Source organism: Sciurus carolinensis, chromosome 14 (assembly GCF_902686445.1).
Source record: "Sciurus carolinensis chromosome 14, mSciCar1.2, whole genome shotgun sequence".
Classification (NCBI taxonomy): domain Eukaryota; kingdom Metazoa; phylum Chordata; class Mammalia; order Rodentia; family Sciuridae; genus Sciurus; species Sciurus carolinensis.
Window position 1 is genome coordinate 50,519,655 of NC_062226.1, and position 18,326 is coordinate 50,537,980.

Below are 18,326 nucleotides of genomic sequence, written 5' to 3' on the forward strand. Positions count from 1 at the left end.
TTATTTTCCTTTTCATGGGTCTTTATCCAGAAGTTGGTAATGAAGGGATAGCTCGGGGTAGCCTCTTAAACTAATCTGACACATGCCAGGAATGCATGGGTTTTGGGGAAGTAAGATCATGGGCAAATTCTGCAAATAATTTTGGGGACATCTCTGAGAAAAGTAAACGAAGCTAAAATAGCTTGTTTCAAGGAGGCCAGAACTTATGTTGAATAATTTATTGTTCACTGTGCTTTTTAAAAAAGTATTTTTTAGAGCAGTTTTGAATTCATTGCAAAATTGAGAGGAAGGTACAGAAATACCCCTTTACTGACTTTCCCCATACATGGATCACTTCCCATTACCCATAGTGTGCTTTTTAAAAAATATTAGTGTGAATGCCTGTTGAAGGTTGAATTGTGTCCTCAGACATAGATGTAGGAGTCCTTCTTTTGGCCATGTGATCTATTTAAGATGAGATCATTATGATCAGTGTGGGCCCTGAGTTCCCTGATGAATGTCTTTGATGCAGAGACACACAGAGGAGAAGACAATGGATGCAGAGATTGAAATTATGATGCCACAGCTAAGGAATGCCAGGGATCGCCAGTACTACCAGAAGTCTGAAGAGTCAGAGAAGGATTCTTTTCTGTAGTCTTCAGAGGGAGCATGGCTCTACTGACACTTGACTTTAGGACTTGTAGCATAAAATGGTTAAATTTCTGCTGTTTTGTGGTACTTGGTTATGGCAGACCTAGGAAAATAATACAGTGCCTCATGTTAGGAAAAATGAAATTATTTTGATCTTCCAAGTTATGTAAATAAAAAGATAAACCACCTCCTGGGCAAAAAATATCTGTTAAGTATATATCTGACAAAGGCTTGAGTCAAGAGTATATATTTAAAAAAAATCCATGAATCAGTAAGAAGTCAGTTCAGTTTAAAAAATGCATAAGATATTTGAACAGATTTAATCAAAGGGGACACCCAGATATCACATAATTACAGTGCTCACTGCTATAAGTCATTAACAAATGCAAGTTAAAATTAGGAGTAGGTATTATTATAGTCCCACTAGAATGATTACAATTTAAAAGACTGACCATACTAAATATCTGTAAGGATGGAGAACTGGAGTTCTTGTATGTTGCTCATGGACACTTAAAAGGATACAGTCTCTTTGGAAAACAATTTTTCAGTTTCTTAGCACGTAGGTCCCTGGCAATCTACTCATAGGTATTTACCCAAGAGAACTGAAGCATATGCCCATGTAAATACCTGTGTACTTATATAAATTCAAAGGAACTTTATTCATTATAACCCCAAACTGGAAGAAACCCAAATGTCCACCAGCAGGTGAATGGATAAATAAATTGTGGTTTGTCCACTTAATTAGATACTCCTTAGCAATAAAGAGGAATGAACTATTGATTTCACACAGCACTGTGGATGATTCTCAAAATAATTACTATGTTGAGTTAAAGAAACTAGGAGCCCTCCTCAAATAGTGCCTATTGTATGATTCCGTACATTGACATATATACCATTCTAGAAAATGGAGAGTGATTATATGAACAGCAAGCAGATAGTGGTTGCCTGAAGATGGGAGTTGGGCAGCACTGGGAAGGGAAAGGATTACCAAGAGTCCTGAGGGAACTTTTTTTTGGGTTGATTGGATTTGCTCGCTGTCTTGATGGTGGCAGTGGTTTATTGGGTGTGGATATATTGCAAGACATATCCAATTGTGTCACTTTAAATATGTGAGTTTTAAAAATGTCAATGTCTCAAACCAGAACAAAAAGAAAATAAAAAAAGTTATACATAGAAAATGCAGCATTGTGAAGAGGATTTAAACTCCAGGCCCTCTTCTGTCTACTGAGCATCAGAAGGTGATGCTTGCTTTGCCATTTACTACAGGCTGCATGATAACTGTAATGGCAAGCAAACATTTAAACCTTGACCTAATAAGTAAACTAAGTCTTGGGTTCAGTTGGAGTTTAGTCATGGAAGAGGAACTGTTATGAGTTATGGAGTCAGGGACTTACAGAAATTAAATCTTAAGATTTCATGGTAGATTTTGGTGAAGTAAAACGGTCCAGGAGGGATGTGGGAAGATCGACTTTTACCTGGAATCATATAGGAAAGCAGAATCCAGGAAATGTAGTGCCAGGTTAACCAAGTCCACATAGTATAAACCACCAAACCTCCTAATTAATAGGCTTGGTAATTGTGCTTATTATGAACCTAAGGTCCACTGCTCTGTAATGGGTGTATTATGCTAATAAAAAAATAACAGAACATCATTAGGAGTGATCTAATTGGGTTAGAATGGAGTCTAAGTTCAGGCATGAGGAATAAAGGTAGATCTTTCCAGAATCAGTGCTGATTACAATATAAACAAAGGGGAGACTCTGCATCCCCTCTTACAAGGAAGGTGTTTATAGCAACATAAACACCTTTCAACACAGTAACATAAACAGTTTCTCAAGGAAACATTCCCTAGCATTCAGGAAATGTTTCTTTCTTTACAAACAAAAAAGTATGTTTTTGTAAAGATTTAATTTACTTAAGGGCTCTGTTTAGAACAAGGCTATGATTGTAGAGGGATAAAGTTATTCCCAGAACACTTTTTGGGGTAGGCTATAGTTGAAGTCCTTTATAGAAAACATCTTGTTTAAGAATCTGTGGACTAACAGAGCCCAAGTCAGTACAGGTGTACCATGTTACATAAGGGACACACCTCCAGAAAGTTGTGTGAATTGTACTTTTGTGAGTCAGATTGTATTACAAATTCCCAGGAGCCTGCTATTTGATATTTTCTTATGAAAAATTCTGAGAAGTCTGAGGACCCTTTGTTACAAGTATAACTTACTGACTACTGTGAGTGCAGGGACCCTGATAGAGGCTCTCTATTTGTCCTAAACAAGCACATTTTTTCATTTGTAAGGCAAACAAATGCTTTTTGAAATATGTCAGTTAAAATTCTTATATTAAGTTTCTTTTACTTGGAAAAATTAAAAATAGATTTCATCCACAAGACCCAGTGTAGGGTTGAAAAGGAGAGGAAAATTCTTTCACAGGAATGCTTTCTTAATAGAGAATGGAGAACAGATGTACCTATTTTCAGCATGTTATTAAAAAATAGCCAGTTCTGGAAATGTATGAAAATTCTGTTACCAGGTACTAAGCATCAGTCACATGCATTTTTAAAAAAAAATCTTTGCAGAAAGGCATGATTTAATTAAACGATTTAGCACCAATCTCTAGGAATGACTTACTCATTGCTGAGTGATTTCTGCAGTTTTCCTACAACTTAGCACAAGCCTTCTCCTTTAACCTCTAGACCAGTGCTTCTCAAACTTTAATGTGCAAACAGATGACCTGGGTACCTCCTTCCATGCAGATTGTGATTCAGTAGGTCCAGGGTGGTGCCAGAGACTTTGTAGTTCTGATATGCTCCCAGGTGATGCTGATGTCATTGACTTTCAGATCTCTCAAAAGCAAGGGAGCAGACTTTTGAGTGTAAATTTTGGTGTGGTTGCCCACACTTACATTTTAGAGTGAGTGTGGTAGACACAGATAAAATGATTGTCTTCATATATACCCAGTTTTTATTTTGAGAACAAAAGATAGTGTTAGACTCCTGTTCATTAAGTAGCATGCGTGGTAGTGGTTTAGCAGGATTGAAGTACAGGCATTTCTCATTTAATTAGTTGTAAATATACTACATTTTTTCAAATTAATGAAAGTGGTCAGTTTAAAGCCAACCCCTATCTGATGCAGATTTCCCTAGGAGGAAAAAAAAAAATCATCTTGTATTATCTGTAGATGATAATCGTGAGCTTGCTTCTTTTTCCTGGAAAAATCCATTTGGCATCTGTAAATTATAAACTAAGTACCAGATGTATACCTCAGTGGTAGAGCATTTACCTAGCATGCACAAGGCCCTAGGTTCTGTCCCTAGTGCTGCAAACAAAATGTCTCTCATGTGGAATTAAAGGAGTTGTGAATATTAAAATAACAAACTTAGGGTTAATTGGAATTTTTAAACAAGATTTTAATATTAAAGAAGTGTTTATGAAGGGGAAACGTGTCTGTTTCAAGGATGAAAATGGAAAACTAATTAGAAAATATTTTTCAACTATCACCATTTTTAAAAACCATTTAAAGTGGGCAGCCTGAAAATGTTGGTAAAATTGTACCAAGTAAAATTAGGTTGGTTTTGAATATTTTTAAAAGAAAACTTCAGGCAATCGGATTATATCTGAGATATCATTGCAATATAAATTTGAGGTTAGGGAAAAATGTTCAAGGGGAAAGAATTTAAATATTTCAAGGAATTGCCTGCTTATTTTTAAAAAAATTATTTATGGTTTTATTAGTACGTTATAGTTATACATAATGGTTGGATTCATTTTGACATAATCATACGTGTGTGGAATTTCATTTACTCTATTTTATCCCTGGTACTTCTCCTTCTTCTCCCCTCCTCCCTGTTCATTTCTTAAAATAACCTAATAATCATTAATTTTAAGTTGAACCTTGATAGTGTAACTGAAGATTTAAAACGAAAAAGAGCTGACAAAATCTTTATTGTTTTCTGTATCAGTGCATGCATGCTGTCCCTCAGGAGGCACGATGAAAGATGCAACCAAAAGTCGATTTCTGTAGAATGATTTGATGGAACACAGAAATCACGCAGGTGTGCTGCAGGCTACTTACGATTCTGACACAAGGGGGAAAAGAACTTCCCAGGGATCCTCAAAGCAAAGTTGTGTTTATCTGCTGTAATGATCATAGGTAGTCAAATGCATTTTTCACTGTGATATTTTAATAGTCTTCAGCTTGACTTCATCATCTAGGCAATAAATGAGCACTTGGTAAATTAATATTCCTTCCAAAAGACCAAGGCTATTACTTTCTGAGAATTCTTCATCCGTATTTCAGATGATTGAGTATGTTGGAAATATACATTCCAGAAAAGTAAGATAGGACCTAGGTTCTTCATGGGGATTAAGATGATAGTGTATTTTAAAGTATTAGCAGTTGGAAAATAACTGGTGTTATTGATGAAAAAAATTATACATATGTATTACATATCATTTGGGAAAAGATAATAAAAAAACTAATGTAATTTCTAATATTTTTACAGTTTTTAAAATTGTGATTATCCTATTCTTTTTTTCTACATATTCTGTAACAAAGTGTTTCCCATTTAATTTTACCTTTTTATTTTGAGCAAGTCAACATTACTTTGGGTGGCTACATCATATTCCGTTTATAAAAGTATAAAAGGAATATCACTTAGTTGACCATTCCTTCTTTTAGTCAGCTTTCTGTTGCTATGATAAAATACTTGAGAAAACGACTTGAGGAAAGGTTTATTTTGGTTCATGCTTTCAGAGGTTTCAGTATAACTGATTAGCCCCATGACTGTGGGCTTGTGATGAAAAACATCATGGCGGGAAGTACGTGGTGCAGTGAAACTGCTCACCTCATGCTGTTGGGGGAGGAGCGGGGTAGGGGGACAGGTGGAGAGAGAAGAAGAGACCAGGGACAAGATATACCCTTCAAGGACACACCCCATGGACCTACTTACTTCAATTAGACTTTACCTCCTGAAGTTTCTACCACCGACTGGGGACCAAGTCAGCCACACACAGACGTTGGGGGGCATTTCAGATCCAAATATACATTTTCAGACATTTAAGTGAATTATTATGTCTTTCTGTGATTCATAAGACCAATTAACATCTATATGTAATTTTTTTTTTTGGGTCAGAATTTTCTCCTCAGATCTGAATGCCAGCACTGACATTCATATTTTTATAGGAAATCTTTCCTTAAAAGCTAGTCTATGAAATTGAGGGACTATTTGCAAAGAAATCCTAACCCTTCCTGAGTGTTACAAGATAGGATGTTATGACTAGGTGTTAAAAGCTAAGCTGGAGTTGAACAGGTCAGATTAACTTGGTTCTATCTTTTAAAAAATACATGTAACACCTGTTCAATGTATTAGTAGATGCTTTTTGGGGAAATATGAGTTGTTTATATAGCAAATGGTTTTTAAAATTTGTTTTATAGCTGATTTTAAGAACATAAAATTTATGCATATTAATGGGGGTACCATGTAATGTTTTAATACATTGTGTAAAGTTTAAATCACATTAAACACATCTGTCTCCTCAACCAGGCATCATTTCTGTATGGAAAACACATTTTCACATCCTTTTTTTTTTTTTTTAATATACTGGGGTTTAATCCCAGGAATGGTATATCACTGAGCTACATCTGCAGTCCTCTTTCTTTTCTTTTCTTTTCTTTTCTTTTTTTTTTTTTTTTTTAATTTTGTGACAGGCTGGCCTCAAACTCACGATCCTCCCAAGTGTTTTGGATTACAGGTGTGTGCCACCACACCCTGCTGTTTCTAGCTTTTGAAATATATAGTACATGATTGCTGTCCGGTGTAATAAGAGGACATCAGAATTTATTGCTCCCATCACATCCCCTCCTCTTGCCTGTAATCTCTCTTCTTTTATCCTCCCCCTTCCTTCCCAGCATTGAACCATGGGCAATTTATCACTCAGCTATATTCATCAGCCCTTTTCATTTTTTGAGATAGGGTCTCACTAAGGTGCTGAGGCTGGCCTCAAACTTTTGACCCTCCTGACTCAGCATCCTGAGTAGCTGGAATTTGGTAACCCCTGTTCTACTCTACTCTTACGAGATCAATCCCCCAACCCCATTCCACGTATGAGTGAAACTGTGTGTTTGTAGTCTTTTTGTGCCTGGTTTATTTCACTTAACAATGATCTCTAGTTCCATCCATAGTGTAGAAGACAGATTTTTATTTATTTTTGTAGCTGAATAGTATTCCCTTATGTATGTATACCACATTTGCTGTATCTATTCATCTGTTGATGGACATTTAGGTTGTTTCCATTTCTTGGCTATTTTGAATAGTGCTTCAGTGAACATGGGAATGCAGTTGTCTCTTTAACGTATTAATTTCATTTATTTCCTTTATATATGTACCCAGTGGTGGGATTGCTAGATCACTTGATAGTTCTATTTTTAATTTTTTGAGGAACCTCCATATTCTTCTCCACAATGACTGTACTAATTTACATTCACACCAAACAGTGTGTAAGGGATCCCTTTCCTCTACATCCCTACCAACTTTATCTTTTTAAAATTTGTTACTTTTTAGTGGTACATTTTAATTATACATACCTGTGGGGATACATTGTGACATATTTATGAATGTATATAACATAATTTTGTCAATTTAATTCCCCAGTACCACCTCTTTCCCTCCCCTCCTGTTTTCTCTGTTTAATGTTTAAATCAGCTTAAACATATGTATCTCCTAAACATGTATCATTTCTTTATGGTGAACACCCTTTCAATGTCCTTTTTCTTTTTTAATTTTGAGACACTGCCATTTCTTCTATTCTACTGATCTCCTTTCTTTCTATTTTCAGGAGATTTCCCTACTCCCCTTTTACTCTTTAGCTTTCACATATAAGAAACTATATGACCTTTGATTTACTGAATTTTGCTTATTTTCTTTACCAGAATACGCCCAAGTTCCATCCATTTTCCTTCAAATGATGTAAGTTTTTGGTCTTCTTTAGGGCTGAATAGAACTTAATTGTGAAGAATGTTATTGGTATACATATTTTTTAAATTTACGTTCAGATACCACATTTTATTTACTTATCTGTTGATGGAAACCTAGGCTCGCTCCATAATTTGACTGTTATGACTGGTGCTGCCATAAACATGGGCACGCATGCATCACTGTAGTATGCTGATTTTAATTCTTTTAGATAAATATACCTGGGTCAAATGATGGTTTCATTCCTAGTCTTTTGAGAAACCCCTGTAAGATTTCCATAGTGTTGTACTAATTTGCAGTTGGTGCTCCTTCCCTGCGTTCCCTTGAATCCTCACCAGCATTTGTTATTATTTGTGTCCTTGATGACTGCCATTCTCGCTGGGGTGAGATGACATTTCATTGAGTTTTGGTTTGCATTTCCCTGATTGATGAAGATGTTGAACATGTTTTCTATATATTTGTTGATCATTTATATTCTTTTGTGAAATGTTCATTTAGTTCATTTATTGATGTGAGTTATTAAGTTTTTTTTGGGGGGGAGAGTAATAAGTTTTTTGAATTCTTTATATATTCTGAATATTAATCCTTTGTAGGAAGAGTTGCTGGCAAGGACTTTTTGCCATTCCATAGGCTCTCTCTTGAGGCTTTTGTTTCCTTTGCTTTGCAGAACCTTTTAAATTTGATGCCTTCCCACTTACTAATTCTTGGTATTATTCCTGAGCTTTAAGAGTCTTACTGAGGAAGTCTATGCCTCCTACCTCTGTGTTGGAATGTTGACCCTATGTTTTCTTCTAGCAGTAGCAACGTTTCTGGTCTAGTTCCTAGGTCTTTGATTTATTTCAAGTTGACGTTCATGCAGGGAATGAGAGAGGGATCTAGTTTCATTCTTCTACCTATGGATATCTAGTTTTTCTCAGCACCGTTTGTTGGAACGATTGTCTTGTCTCCAAGATTGTTTTTGGTAACTTTGTCAAGGATCAGATGCTTATATTTGTGTGGACTGTGTGCGTACGTGAATTGTGTTTGTGAGTGCGTGCATGTGTGTGTGTGTGTGTGTGTGTGTGTGTGTCTGTCTGTCTTCTGTTCCATTGGGCTATGTGTCTGCTTTTATGCCAGTACCTTGCTGTTATGTTACTGTAGCTCTGTTGTACAATTTAAAATTGGGTACTGGGATGCTTCCAGTATTACTCCTTTTGTTTAGAATTGCTCTGGCTATTCTGGGTCTTTTATTCTTCCATATGAGTCTTGGGATTCTTCCCCCGGCCCCACCCCAGTTCTGTGAAGAATGTTATTGGTATATATATTTTTAAGTTTACTTTCAGATTTAGCTTGGATTGTCATTGGTATTTTGATGGGGATTACATTTAATTATGCAGTTTTTGTTCTTAATGCCATTTATGTGAGGAATTTTGTTTATTAAGTCACATATGTTGGATAATCTTTGCATCCTTGGAATGAAACCAACTTAATTATGATCTTTTGTTGTTTTGATGATATTTATTCTTACTGGAGTGAGGCAATATCTTGCAACAAATGTTCTTAAACAGTACTTTCCTAATAACAAGACTAGGAGAATACTTAAAGATAGTTTCTAATAATAAGATCAAGTTTATAATGTTTAATCTCTAATCTTATGAACTTAATTTAGTACAACATATTGAGTTAGTTGTGATTTACTAAACAAAAATACAAACAAATTAGAATTGAGACTAATAGCTGTAGTAGAAAAAATTTAGAGACTAGCACACAATTCAGACTGTAGACTGAATTGTAATATTCAATCTTGGTCAATTTTTAGAGATAAGACAATCAATTAATGTCATAAATCCCTCCTAGATATTCCATAAGGTTAAAAATAACCTTAAACTTAAAGTTGACTGGAAGCATTTTAAAGAATCTTTTAGCAGTCAATGTAAAGCTAGTAAAAACAAAATTAAACAGATGCTTTTAGGACCAGATCTACAAGCTATTTTCTACTAAAGTTCTTTAGTTTAGAAAGTTAGAGATGTTAGATTTTAAATGGATTCTAATTTTCCTTGATTATAGCTATCTTGTGCTCTTCTCAATAGTTAAAATGTCCAGAAAGAACATTTTTCTGTTAAACTGAAGGCATTCATTTATATGTTAATATGTGGGGGGAAATTAACTAAATGGAATTAATGTGTATGTGGGAAGCAACAAAGTGCTATTTTCATGATTTTATATTTATGTTTCTAACTGTATTTAATTTTTTTTTTAAGTTGTAGATGTACACAATACCTTTACTCTTGTTTGTTTATTTTATGTAGTGCTGAGGATCGAACCCAGTGCCTCGCACATGCTAGGCAAGCGCTCTACCACTGAGCCACAAACCAGCCCCTCTAACTGTATTTTGAAGAAAATTTATCCCCTTAATTTTCAATTTTATCACCTTGTTCACTTAAATTATGCAATATACTGGTAATATATAGGAGAATATAGGTAATGTGAAGTTATAAAGAAAAACAATAAAATGAATATTTGTGAAACTGCCTTCCAACTTAAGCTCTAGACCATGACCAAAGTGCGTCTGAACTTCTTTCCTGCCCCATTCAGTTTTATGGTTAAAAAATACCTTGTTGCTACATATTCTAAATTATAATTAGTATGCTACTAGCCTTTGAAAAAATGTAAATAGGTATGTGCAATTTACATAGGAACACCTGCAAATTAATGATCAATGCCAATGCATATGCAGAATTCCTAATGACAAAGGTGTAGGAGGCTTTAAAAATAGGACATTAAAATTGTTAATGCTCACTGGATTTGAAGTTTTCTTTTAAATGTCTTAGGCTAGAAATAGTTTCTGTCCCCCCAACCCAAATAGGCTATTTAAAAAAAAAAAAAAGATTACTGAAAACTAAAACAACATGACTGTGCCATTCATAGGTAAAACAGCATTTAACAACATAAATTCAAATTACATGGTGGAAATCCAAGGCTGGTTTATATAAGAGGAAATTACATTTGCCTCATTATCCATCAGCCAAAGACCTGCCATCTTTGACTCATATTCTTGGAATCAGTACTTCATCATTAAGGGTCACACAAGAAAATATTAACACTGGAGAACAGTGCTATTGGTTGATCCAGTTCCAGGTGTACATGTGATTAAGGATTTTCTCCCCAGGTATTATTTTTCCCCTTTGTATTTTTTGCTAGTTACTGTATTGGGAAGTGATACTTGATGGTTTCTGAATTGAGTTTTGAATGAATTTCTCTTAGAGAACAGAAACTCAAATTAATTTTTAATTTTTTAAGTCTTTAGCGATAATCCTTAGAGGTCTAGGAAGCAGATTTTATTCATCATGTACAGCAATTGCAAGTGGTTGACTGTACTTCTCATAAAATAAATATCAGCCTTCACTCCTGGCTTGCATTTTTCTCCCAGTTTTTTTCTTTACCATCATTGCCTTTATTTGGAATTTTCTGTTTTCTGGAACTTGGATATACGTGACTAAATAGTGTGGCTATTATTGGTGGTAGTTTCTTGTTTTTCCTTTATGAAACTTCATATGTCTGTTCTAGTCACCTTAACTTGTTTTCTTTTTGTGATACCATATGTAAAATGTATCATGGATTAAAATAAAAAGAAAACTGAATCTACATTAAAATTTAACCTTTTATTGACTGAATAGTTTGATTTTTTTTTTTTAAGGTGTAGGAAGCCATAATTATGTAGGTTTGAATTTCTTCTTAATAAATGTATTCTCCCCCCATCAGGTTGACTGTACATTTTGGCATAAAGATATTAAAGTATCACTTTAATTTGGTTTATAGTTTAAACTATGTTATTTAAAGTTTTTTCTTTCTTTTTGACTTTTACAGAAAAGATTATTTCCTCACTGAGTGAAATTTTGTCTGATACCAGATGAAAGTTTCAACTCATGTTATAAATGTTATGGACAAATTAACTTTCTTGTAAATAAGTAAATGGTGTATGTTCTTGAACAGTTTAAACTCTCTAGTCCTCATCTGTAAAATGGAAGGTTGTAACTTTTCAGGGCTGATTTAGAATTAAATGGATTACTGTGTCCAAATACTTTCATATAGTAAGTGCTGGCATTAATGTTCTATTGCTGCCATAGCCAACCGGCACACTCAGTGGCTTCAAAATGGTATTTTATCTCATGATTCTGTGGATCAGAAGCTGGGATTGGCTCAATTGATTGCCCTTGCTTTCATGAGACTGAAATCCAGGTGTTGTCTGGTGGACTCTGGGGAGAATCTACTCTCAAGATCACTCAACCCAGATTGTTGGCAGAATCTGTTTCTTTGTGTTTGTGGGACCGAGGTGTCTGTTTCTTTGTGGACTGTAATGTGGCTAGCCCTTAGTAACTGGAGGCTTCTCTCTGGTTGAAGCGTGTGGGCCCTTACCTTGCCACCAGTGGTGTGATAAGTCCTTCTCAGTTGGGAATCTCTCTGACTCCCTATTGTTCCACATCTCCCTGGAGAAAATTTTCTGTTTTCAAAGTCTCATGGTTAGATTTGGACCATCTGGATAATCAAGTCAATCTCTATATTCTGTAGTCAGTGACTTAGTGACTTTAATATATTTTCAAATTCTCTTCATAACCATATTAGATTAGTGTTTGATGGAATAATCAGAGGACAGGAATCACAGGGAAGCCTTAGAAGTCTGCCTGTCATGGTGCTCAGTTAATGTTGGTGAGTAGCAGCCATGGAGATGACAGCAATGATGAGGAGCATCTTTTCATCTTTGAGGAGCACAGAATAAACTGTAAGGTCCATGAAGGTCGGCACTGTTTCTTCCTTTTTTGTACCCTAAGGACCTTATGATTTGCCTTCGATCTGAGTACCAACATTGGTTGATAGCTTGAATGTAATTTCTCTTTTGAATTTATTCATGTTCTTTTTCTGAATTGGTAACTGTTGTATAGTCTTCTCTCTTTTTAAATGTCTTTGACACCTGCTTGTAATTACATACCACCTGTAGTTTCCTCTCACCTTACTTCCTACTTTTGATTTTCATCAAATCACAAAGATAAAATAGCTTCCTGTTTATATAAGAAGAAAACACGACAGACCCATTGTCATTGGAACACAAACTTTGAATTGCTTTGCTTTGTACTTTTTTGGGGGGATTTATTGGTCTTTTATGTGTTCTTAGCTATTTCTTCTGTAACTTGTACTTGAAGATAGATGATAAGTATAATATGTTGTGATAATTGAGTTAAAACTAACCATCTGAACCAGCAGAGGAATGTTCCTATTATCTTTGTCAGGGTGGTGTCCTGTGTTAGTCAGCTTTTTATTGCTGTGACCAAAATACCTGAGAAGAACAACTTAGAGGAAGAAAAGTTTTTTTTGACTCATGGTTTCAGAGTTTCAGTACATGGTTGGCCAACTCCATAGCTCTGGGCCTAAGGTGAGGCAGAATGTGATGGAGGAAGGGCATGATGGGAGAGAGCTGCTCAGTTCCTGACAGCCAGGAAATGAAGAGAGAGAGAGAGTGAGGTGTCAGGGACAAAATATAAACACAAAGACATGCCCCCAGTGACCTTCTTCCTCCAGTCACACCCTACCTGCATGACAGTTACCACCCAGTTAATCCTCCTAATTATTAAGTCATCAAATGGATCCATCCACCGGTTAGGTTATAGCCCTCATAACCTAATCCTTGCACCTCTGAACATTTTCTGCGTTGTCTCACCCCAGAGCTTATTGGGGAACACTTCATATCCAGATCATAACCCGTCATTCACTACTGAACCTTGGCCACAGACTGTGGCAATCTGATGGTAACCCAGTGTTCTGCTACTTAGGGATGTTTTTCTGAAGAACAAATCTAAGTATTCCTTTAATGATTCTGTTGAACCTGTTAAAGACCTGCCAGGATAGAGTATAAATCTTCATCTTTGTGATGTTAAGATCTTTGAAAAGGTATTGACCTTCTAATGAAGATTTGTAGGATATTTAGTTGGCCTACTTTTATAGATGTGAAATCTGTTTAGATCAGGGATTCCCTTATTGAAAATTTTTTTACAATTCATTTTTCTCTATACTCTCTACATTACATTGGCTTGCTCAGCCCCCACCTTCCTGCTTTCTCACTCCATCCTATGTTAGGCCAGACGAAATGAGTTTGTTGAATCTACTTGGTAGAATAGTGTTCACTTTGTCATTTCCTTTCTTTTATAGATGGCGTTTTGGCATTGTCCTTGCTTTTTCTAACATAAATTTTGATGTCCAAAAATATCTGTCTATCTTTCCTTCTAAGAAAGGATAAAATGAAATAATGCTTTTGAGCTAAGTGGTTGAAACACTTTCTGCCACGGTGCTTTGCTTGCTTTGCTGCCTTTGAATTGCAGTGCAAGAACTGGCTGGGCGTACACATGGTCAGTCCTTTCAAGATTACCTTCTGTTTAAATAGAGGATCAACATGTCCGCTTCCCCCATTTGATCTTTCTGTAGGTTTTGCAGGCTCACCTGGCAATTCAATTACTGATATAGAAAAGTGGGCATTTATTCCTTGAACCACTTTTAAACTGAATTTGAACCTTCTTTTCCAAATTTCGTTTCAGGAGAACAAACCTTTTAGCAGCTCTTTGAGTCAGATTCTGCATTGCTTTTTCTTAACTGACTTTGAAGAGTTTATTCATATTATCAGAATAAGTTAAAAGTATCATATTTGTTTAATTTATTGAGGAAGTTGTCATTCTTGCTCCCATGATCAGTCAATACTCAGGGAAATGATTAGCACTCTTTATTTAAAATCTTAAAATTACTGACAAATTTTTAGTCTTTTCCTGCTGGTAAAGGGGGTTCAATTTGTCATTCAGTTTGGATCACCAGTCTGATTATTAATTTTCAAAAATTTTTCATTATAGTAAAAGATACATAATAAGACCTGTTATTTTCACTGTTCGTAAGTGTACAGTTTAGTGGTTTTCAACACATTCACACTGTTGGGAAACCATCATCCTATGCATATCAGAACTTTTTCATTATCCCCTACTGAAAGCCTGCCTGTGCCCATTCAGCAGTAACTCCACATTTTCTCCTCCACCTGGCCCCTGCAACTACCTTTCCATTTTCTATCTTTGTGAATTTGACTTGATGCATTTGCTTTTGTAATCTTTACCTTAGAAAGCACTTAACCTTCAAGACCTGAGTGGGATGAGACCCAAGGGTAGGGAGGAATACTTGCTTTATAGTTATCAGATTTAATTTTCTAAGGAATTAATAAGTAACTTTACCTGCCTTATGTACATCGATTATTCTTTAGCTGCAGAATTGGAAGCCAGGGATATATTGATATAACTTATTTTTAACATGGATAACTATGCCATTGAAGCAAAAAATAAAAGTAAAAGCTTTGAAATTTAAATTATGGGTTTTACTATATTAATCTCTTTCATATATATATATATATATTTTTTTTTTTTCAACTTGGCTTTTCTTCAGATCTTTTTATTTCTCATCTTGGATGTTTAGTCTATGGGTACTAAAGTTTGGTAGGAATAGTTCTTTTTTCTTTTTTGACAGTGAATACCTTTCTTATGGATATTGATGTCTCATATGCCCACATGGTTGCTTTGAAATTAGTTTATTAAAAGTGAGTTGTTCCATAAATGTGGATTGTGGTATGGTTTATGAGTTATAAGTTATCATCTAATAACTAAATTCCTGGAACATATTGACTGCTTTCCTAGAATGGGGCAAACAGTGATCTTCCTTGTGTCAGGGGAGTGGAGTAGTAAGTAGTACTGGTTAGGGAATATCGAAAAATTTTTTTCACTTTTTTGGCATGGAAAAACAAGACTTTAGTTAGTAGCATGTTAAACCAGCTTAGGAGTCATCACAAGCTTCTCCAAGGACAGGTTTCTAGCTGCATTTGTTCATTTGTTTCGTAAATATCTGAGTGATAGGTTGGGCATGAATGGCATTTCATCGTAATAATTAAGGCCCTATGGTTTTGCTAGACAGCAGAATAATTTTAGCTCAGGACAGTTAGAATTAAAGGTAAACAGAAACAGTGACTTTCTAAGAAGCACTCTTATCTTTTCTCTTTCTTATACCTAGTGAACCAGAAGAAATGAAAGATGAGGTACGGTACCTTTTAGTATTATTAAAACCCTGCTTTGTAACTTCCGTGCACCAGATTCAGATTATTTTTAGTTTCTGCCCTAATTCTACCTGATTAACAGAGATAAATTTGTGTAGAATTTGTTTTCTCATAGGCTGATTAACAATTCCATTTTGTTATCCCAGTTTAATTGATAATCATGAAGGTATTTCTATAACATTTCTAAAGCAAAGGTGGTTTTATTAAAAAATGTAATGGTTAGTTAAGTGGTATGTTAGTTAACTTTCTATCACTAACAAATACCTGAGATAAATCAACTTATAAAGAGAAAATGTTTATTTTGATTCATAGTTTTGTAGGTTTGATTGTCCCTATTGATTTGGACCTGTGTGAAGGCAATACAACATGCAAGGAGCATATGGCAGAGCAAACCTCTCACCTTATGGACAGGGAGCCAAAAAGAGAAAGAGGAAAAGACTAGGGAACCACGATCCCTTCAAAGGCATGCTTCCAATAACCCAAAGACCTCCTGCTAGTTTCTACCCCTTCAAAGTTCTACCACTTCTGAATAGCATCTCTCTAGGAACCAAACATTTAACACACAACATTTAACACACGGGCCTTCCGGGGACACTTATGATGCAAATACAACACATGGGTTTTATTTATTCCCAGTTTTCTCTCAATCAACAAGATTGATGATATAAAAAGAGTAAAATTACTGGTCTTTGAATTTTGTTGGTTTTATAAATGGGATCATCTATTCTATTAGATTTTGAAAAGTAGTTACTCAGAAAGTAGTTATACCTGCCATGTAAGGAAAATATTTTTTAAAATATAACCTTAGTTCTGGTTCTATTACTTTTTCAGTGGACTGACTTCTTTTTTTCTAGATAGATGATAAACTTCAAGTAAATACTTGGGCCTCTTTTTTTATTATATAATCACCATTTCAAAAATGGTTTTGAATTATACTAGCATTGGTGGTCATTCATATTGAAAGTGTTTGAGAGTTTGGGGATACCATTTTGCAAACACAGAAATGGAGAACTCAGCACTTGAATATAACTGATGGTAGACCAAAATGCATTTCAGGAGATGTATGATCTTGATGGGTGTGAAGTGTTACTTTATGGTTGAAAAGAATATGTGTGTCTGCTTGTGGACATACATTCTTATCCTTGTGTCTTTATTTTGACTTGGTCAAAAAGTGTTGTGCACAAGTCTGTTGGGTGAACCGTGCTATAATCAATGACATTGATTTTTCATTTTAAAAGTGATAAAATCTCTTATTTCCCAGTCCTACTTCCAGTGGGAAATCATTGTAAAAGTGTGTTTTGTAGACTTCCAGCTTTTTATGTATGCTATTTTTCCATATGACATATATGTACATATGTATGTATGCATATATATATATTCCTTTATAAAAATAGGGGGCTGGGGATATAGCTCAGTTGGTAGAGTGCTTGCCTTGCAAGCACAAGGCCCTGGGTTCAATCCCCAGTACCACTAAAAAAAAAAAAAAAAAAAGGATTTTTTTTTTTAAACTTAGCAATATACTGTATATCCTTTCCTATGTGATCAATGATTTAAATGACTTTGTGTTCTGCACAATATTATTATGGTGGTGACATTTCATGGTTTTTTATGTTTAGAGCATGTAAGAAATAAACAAGTGGCTGTATATCATAGTAAATAACTTACTTGACAATAAGATATGTTGTTTAGGTTTCTGTATATATGTTAATTATTCTAGGAGCCAATTAGCTAAAAACTGTCTTAAAATCATGTGTGGGATTTAGAGTTCCCTAAGAGAATTTTGCCAATTAAAAGAAATTTAAATACAACAGATATTTTGTATGTAAAATCCAACCATTAACTGAGTCTTGAATATGTTCTTGCTGTAAAATATGATTAAGAAATATAATTATAGATTTTGTAGCAAGGGACTTATATAGATTTGATTCATATTTTCAAAGATCTTTGACATACTTTTTATCTTTCAAAAGTATTTTAACTGCACTCAAGATGTGGGTGTGATTATTTAATTATTGTCATCTGGGTTGTATTGCCTGTGTTTGTAATTTGCTTTCAGTATTTCATCAAACACTTGAATACTTTGGGTTAAGCACCACACTAGGCACTTGGAAAACATAAACAAAACCAAATAACAATCCTAAAGACAAAAACAGTTCTTCTTAAAGATTCTATAGGTTGCAGACTTCTGTATATGGGGAGGTGTTAAGAAGTAAATATCAAGTACCAGTACTTTGTAACAATTCTAGATGAGAAATTGATAATTTCAAGGGACTTAGGTGGAAGATCCCAGAAAAATCTTAATGGGGAGGACAGAAAAGAGGGGCATGTTTGGGGTTGAGTTTCGAAAGATGCATCGGTTTTTCACAGATGGGTGGGTTGTAGGGGAATCTCAGTGTTGAGGAACTAAATTTCAAAAGGATAGAAACCTTTCTTGTTATTGGAACTACAGGTCATTGAGAGTGGACTTTAGGAAATATTAAGAAGTAAAGAATTCCTCTAGTACAGCAGCATAATGTTGGTACTATTTTATGTTAGAAAAATGAAGAGCGAACAGGTAAAAAAATAACCCGAAGAGTATGGTGAATTATATATTAGATTTCTCTCATAATGCCATTTTCA

General features: G+C 35.0%; 1 protein-coding gene and 1 non-coding gene across 6 annotated transcripts in view; both read left to right on the forward strand.

The window, feature by feature from the left end:
- Mllt3 (MLLT3 super elongation complex subunit) overlaps positions 1-18,326 on the forward strand; it is a 256,118-nt gene that overhangs the window by 102,804 nt on the left and 134,988 nt on the right. The gene's annotated exons all lie outside the window — the stretch shown is intronic.
- Trnaa-ugc (transfer RNA alanine (anticodon UGC)) lies at positions 17,108-17,180 on the forward strand. The gene has a single exon. It is a non-coding gene; the product is annotated as a tRNA-Ala (tRNA).